The 6620-nt window shown below is 43.6% G+C and overlaps 1 pseudogene; it reads left to right on the plus strand.

Moving 5' to 3' along the window:
* Positions 1–2254: 2254 nt before the first annotated feature.
* On the plus strand, positions 2255–5977 carry LOC105224948 (adenosylhomocysteinase-like; annotated as a pseudogene).
* The last annotated feature ends 643 nt before the right edge of the window (positions 5978–6620 follow it).

The raw sequence follows: 6620 nt of genomic DNA on the forward strand, positions 1-6620 counted from the left end.
TCAGACGTGAGGATGGTCAGTCGTCCCTGGAAGGAGACCGCTGACGGTAGCATCAATGTCGTCCTTGAGGGTACGGTCAAATTGATGTCCGCCCTCTTGGAGGCAGGTCGGTGCTCCATAAAGTGGTTTTCTCTCAGGGTGCGACCTGATAGCCCCGTCGCTGGCTACTTCCGTTGTATGAGATTCGATCATGGAGTGGCTGAGTGTAGGGCTAGAGCAGATGTCGAATGGGTGGTGGCTTTCAGCGTTAGATGGGAGGTTAAGGGAGGGTGGGGATTGAGTGACCATAATTTGATTCAAATTGTGGTTACCCCTCGGTCCCTTCCCTTGCCTTATGAGAGTCCATTGCGTCGATGGCGTACCACTGGTACTGAGTGGAACCAATATGGACTCTTGGTTAGGGAAGCGGTATCCGATATACTGCTTAGTGAGTTTGAGAAATTGGGGGTGGACGAGCAATTTGCTCGTCTATATGGGGTAGGTTGGGGGTTAAATGATAGGGTATTTAGGAGGTGTGAAAGTCATAAGATTAGTAAGATTAAATGGTGGACGCGTGAATTAACCTTGAAGAGGAGGACTGTCAGGTGCTTGAGGCGAAAGTTTTAACGCTACCGACGGTCCAATTCTGATAGGCTGTCCCAACTTAGGTACGAATTTAGTTGAGCGGATAGGGAGTATAAAGAGGAAGAGTGGAGGAGTTTTGTGAGAGAGGATAGGAACCACCCCTGGGGTCAGGTCTATAGGATCTGCCGGGGTCGTAGGAGGGAGGATATCACCTCTCTTCGCGTCGGTGACACTCTGTTATCGTCGTAGAGAGAGTGTGCGGGGGTTCTGTTAGGTGCGTTCTTTCCTAGGTCGGAGGTGCAGGTACCTCAAGCAGAAGAGGTGCCTGTCCCTCCATTAGATGATGGGGAGTTGGGGTACGCCTTTGACCTGGTTAGGTCTAAACGGTCCGCAGGTTTTGATGGTTTGAACGGAGAGATGTGTAAAAGCTTATGGAAGTTCACTCCGAATACCTGGAGGCCATTTATAATAACTAAGTCTGGGAGGGATACTTTCCACGCTAGTGGAAAAGTGCTAGGGTTGTTTCTCTCCTGAAGTTCCCTTATAAGGTCAGGAGCGATCCTCGATCTTATCAGGACATCAGTCTCCTTCCAGTACTTGGAAAAGTGCTGGAAAGGGTTATGATGGAACGGCTTCAGGAGCTAACGCGGGGTATGTCGTCGGAAAGGCAGTTTGGATTCAGGAAAGGACACAGTATGGAGGATGCGTGGTTTTATGTTCAGAATGTCTTTAGGGAGAATGTCAACAAGTACATATGTCCTTGGCATATTTGTTGACTTCAAGGGGGCGTTAACACCTAAGCTGGGATCGAGTGGTGCAACGGCTGGAGGAACTTGGCTGTCCGGAAATTACTCTTTGGCGGAGTTTTTTTCGGTCAGAAAGGTCTCTCCTATCGGCATGAATAGGAGTGTGGAGATTGGAGTTGTTCGAGGCTGCCCGCAGGGTTCAACATCATCGGCATACGCCAGCAGCTGTACACTCTTATAAAAGATTGTACCAGCTCGATTAAGTTCTGCAGCTCGAATTAGTTTCTCCGGCAGCAGGTTGAAGAAATGGCACGAAAGGGAGTCGCCTTGTCTGAAACCTCGTTTGGTATCGAACGGCTCGGCGAGGTCCTTCCCGATCCTGACGGAGCTTTTGGTGCCGCTTAACGTCAGATTACACAGTCGTATTAGTTTTGCGGGGACACCAAATTCAGACATCGCGGCATAGAGGCAGCTGCTTTTCGTGCTGTCGAAAGCAGCTTTGAAATCGACGAAGAGATATTGTTTGTCGATTTTCCTTTCACGGGTCTTTTCCAAAGTTTGGCGCATCGTGAATATCTGGTCGGTTGTTGATTTACCAGGTCTGAAGCCACACTGATAAGGTTCAATCAGTTTGTTGACGGTGGGCTTTAATCTTTCACACAATACGCTCGATAGAACCTTGTATGCGATGTTCAGGAAGCTTATCCCACGGTAGTTGGCGCAGATTGTGGGGTCTCCTCTTTTATGGATTGGGCATAGCACACTTAAATTCCAATCGTAGAGCATGCTTTCGTCCGACCATATTTTGCAAAGAAGCTGATGCATTCTCCTTATCAGTTCTTCGCCGCCATGTTTGAATAGCTCGGCCGGCAATCCATTGGCCCCGCCGCTTTGTTGTTCTTCAGGCGGGTAATTGCTATTCGAACTTCTTCATGGTCGGGCAATGGAACGTCTGCTCCATCGTTATCGATTGGGGAATCGGGTTCGCCTTTTCCTGGCGTTGTACTTTCACAGCCATTCAGCAGGCTGGAGAAGTGTTCCCTCTATAGTTTAAGTATGCTTTGGGCATCGGTGACTAGATCACCTTTGGAGTTCTACAAGAGTATGCTCTGGTCTTGAAACCTTCAGTTAGCCGCCGCATCTTTTCGTAGAATTTTCGAGCATTACCCTTGTCGGCCAGCTTATGAAGCTCTTCGTGCTCACGCATTTCGGCCTCTTTCTTTTTCTGTCTGCAAATTCGTCTCGCTTCGCTCTTCAACTCTCGGTATCTATCCCATCCCACACGAGTTGTGGTCGATCATAACGTTGCGCGGTAGGCAGCCTGTTTTCGCTCCGCTGCGACACGGCACTCCTCGTCGTACCAGCTGTTCTTTTGAACTCTCCGAAAACCAATGGTTTCGGTTGCAGCTGTACGTAAGGAGTTTGAAATGCCGTCCCACAGTTCCCTTATACCGAGTTGTTGACGAGTGCTCTCCGAGAGCAGGAGTGCAAGCCGAGTAGAAAATCGTTCGGCTGTCTGTTGTGATTGTAGCTTCTTGACGTCGAACCTTCCTTGTGTTTGTTGGCGTGCGTTTTTTGCTGCACAGAGGCGGGTGCGAATTTTGGCTGCAACAATATAGTGGTCCGAGTCGATGTTAGGACCTCGGAGCGCACGCACATCTAAAACACTGGAAACGTGTCTTCCGTCTATCACAACATGATCGATCTGGTTGGTAGTTTTTCGATCCGGAGACAGCCAGGTAGCTTGATGTATCTTCTTATGCTGGAATCTAGTACTACAGATAACCATATTTCGGGCCCCGGCGCAGTCGCTCAGCCCCAACCCATTTGGGGATGTTTCCTCGCGGAGGCTGAATTTACCGACAGTCGTGCCAAAAATACCTTCTTTGCCCATCCTAGCGTTAAAATCGCCAAGCACGATTTTGACATCGTGGCGGGGGCAGCTCTCATAGGTGTGCTCCAAGCGCTCATAGAAGGCATCTTTGGTCACATCGGCCTTCTCTTCCGTCGGAGCGTGGGCGCAAATGTTGAAGAACCTCGCTTTGATGCGGATTATGGCTAGATATTCATTTACCGCAGGTGAATGATAGTACTCGGCGCCGAGTTTCTCTCCCACTACGAAACCCACATCAAACTTGCGCTGCTTTATACGGCCACTGTAGTAATGCCACAAGGACCTACTCGTCTAAGTCCTTGTGCCGTCCATCGCATTTCTTGGACGGCGGTGATATCAGCCTTTACTCTAACGAGGACATCAACCGGACATTACAGGTGCACACCTTTAAATCGTAGTCTTTATTTCGTTTGCCATGGTCGTCATCGAAAAGAGGGTCTCTCATCAAAAGTTGTTTTGTCATTTTCATTAGGGGTGTTTTTTACGTGGAGGGTCCCAAATTCAGCGCACAACCCTATGTAGGGAATGTTTCGCCTTCTCACTTTACCTCGCCTTCAAACGGATGTTCTTAGGCTACCCAGAGGATACTTGGTCAAAGACCGGAAGTCGTGAGCTGCTTGAGCCTTATGTAAAAGAATCGTTTCTGACCACTCCCCAGTGAAGGGCGATCAGAGAACTTTCCTCATTTGCGTGAACTTCTACACATGACTCCATCCTCCAATCTCTCTAGATAGAAAACTCAAAAATAATAAACCACAAAAAAGAAGTAAATTCCAAGTTTATTTTGAAAATATGAAAACTGGTACATTGGTACTTCTTAAAGAACAAAATATTCGACCATTGCAGTGGAAGAGAGGACGAATTGAAAACGTCATTTTAAGCCAAGACTGCAAATGTAGACGTAAGGATAAGCAATGGCACATCGTTAAGAGCGATGCACAATGTTTATCCTTTCCCTACCAAAGAAAAAATACTTAATTAACTAATAGAGAGAGATGCGGTGGACTCGAACTAAAAACCAAGGAAAATAAAAAACCTTATACATACTTTGTTAAACTTATTTATAGTTTTACCATCTATAAAATGTTTAAATATAATATAAGTTATTTAAAAAATAGCTCTGAAGTATTTTTTCGAAAAAGAAAATCTTTTGGGTTGACCAGGACAGCGTGGGATATAATTGTCCACATCGATTTATCAATACTCGGTCGAAAGGCACCAAATTTCAAATTCATTAAAAATACATTTGAAATACATATTCAACGATATTTGAAGAGAATTTAGTGAACTCAATGATTGAGCAGCTGCACAACAAATACTTATTGAACAGCTTCACGACATCATCGCGTTCACGGGGAGGAGGATGAAAAGGAAGACTAGGTCAGTGTTACTGTTCAAAGTATAATTATACTACTCCTTGTTTGGGCTGATGAATGAAGATTACTTATGGTGTATTGAACAGACCTTACTGTTCTCAGATGGTCAGCTCTTGAACTTGATTCTTGATAATGGTGGTGATTTGACCAACTTAGTGCATGAAAAGTTCCCACGAACCAGAAGAGATCCAAGTGTTTGAGCGAAGAAACTACAACCGATGCACACAATTTATATGAAATGGTGAAAGAGAGACGTCTCGGTGGGCCAGCCATCAACGACTCGGTGACCAAGAGTAAATTCAATAATCTGTATGGTTGTCGCGAGTCGCTAATTGATTGTATTAAACGGCCCATCGATTTGATGATTGCTGGCAAAGTGTGCTACGTTGCTGATTATGTGATATGGGCAAAAGTTATGCATACGCTCTGCGTAGTTTCGGCGGAATCTTTATGTCACAGAAATCAATTCTATCATTGCTTTGCAAGCGGCTTTGGAAGGCTACGAAGTAACCACCATGGAGCAAGCATACCATCTTCGTAACAACAACTAGTTGCAGGGACATAATTACTGGCGCACATTTTGAACATATGTCCGACGATGCGATCGTTTTTAATATTGGTAATTTCGATTGTGGAATCGATGTCGCATGTTTGGATGCCAATGCCAAAGAGAATATTAATAACAAATCCCAAGTCGATCGTTATACACTGACCAACGGTAATCATATTATTTTGTTGACCAAAGAACGTCTGGTAAATTTGGGCTTCGTGCACGGTCATCCCAGATTGAGATGTTCAACTCGTTCAGAAGTCAAGTGATGGCACAAATCGAATTGTGGACCAAGGCTGACATATGCAACGTAGATGCGCCTCTGTTGCCGTAGAAGAATATATCTTACGAAATTAATTATTAATATTAGTAAGTGAAAATTATATTAAATATTTAAAATGTAGTACAATAAAAAATAGCCTATATAAAAAAAATTATTACGAGTTCGATCCACCAATCTTGTAAAAAAATGTAATTAAAATGCCCAAGATTTATAAATACTTCAACGTGGGCAGTATGTTCAGATTTCTGAACAGTTCTTAACGGTTAAAATTGTAAATAAGATATTTTTGTAAATCTGTATAAAAACAGATATCATGTTACAAATATTTATGTTCATTATCGCCAGCTCATACGAATCTATCCATTTCTATCAACAGTGTAATCAATGTTCATTTCGGGTATATTGATTAGAGACTGTAGTATTTAATGCATGCAATGTACTAAAGGACCACAAATGATCCTAAACCAATAATAGATAAGAAATAGTTGTGTATGCCGTTGTCTTAAACTTATGTTTAAGATTTGTGTACATACTGTCGGTATGTACAGTAGATTAGTATTAAGATATGTGTATGCATTCTGCATGAGGTGCATACATGAATTAAGATAAGAAAATCTATAAATAAAGGAGCTCTGGGCAGCCAGAGCTGAGTACTGTTTTGATCTTAAAACCTTCGCGTCGTTTTTGTTTTATAGTGAGTTTTCGTAATACAAGGAGCGTTCCAAAATAAACAGAACTAAAAAAAAACAGAACACATGTTTTTCGGCAGAATCAATTTATTTTATTCCAAATAGTTTTCTTCTGCTTCAATACAGCTTTTTTCACGGTCCAAAAGCATGTCGAATGAGTGTTTTAGCTCGTTGGCCGATATGCCCGCCAGTATGCCGCCACATAGGTTTCTGCTAGTGCATACAGTGGCTAAAAATATAAGGAGTTGTCGCAGGACAATGACATTTGGTACATCATTGTTTTGGATTCCAATCAAGTTCGGACAAAATGCGATAAATCGATGTTTTAAAGATGTTCAATTCCATTTCCATGAATTTCAATGATGATTTCGGCTGATTTTTGATGAATTCACCCAAAGTTTCGATGAAATTTCCGGTGATCACGGATTTTGATTGGCCCACATGTTGATCGTCATTTATGTCCTCACGACCACTTTGAAAACGTTGAAAGCACTCGTGCACTCTGCTATGAAATAGGC

This window comes from Bactrocera dorsalis, chromosome 3 (assembly GCF_023373825.1).
Source record: "Bactrocera dorsalis isolate Fly_Bdor chromosome 3, ASM2337382v1, whole genome shotgun sequence".
Taxonomy (NCBI): Eukaryota; Metazoa; Arthropoda; class Insecta; order Diptera; family Tephritidae; genus Bactrocera; species Bactrocera dorsalis.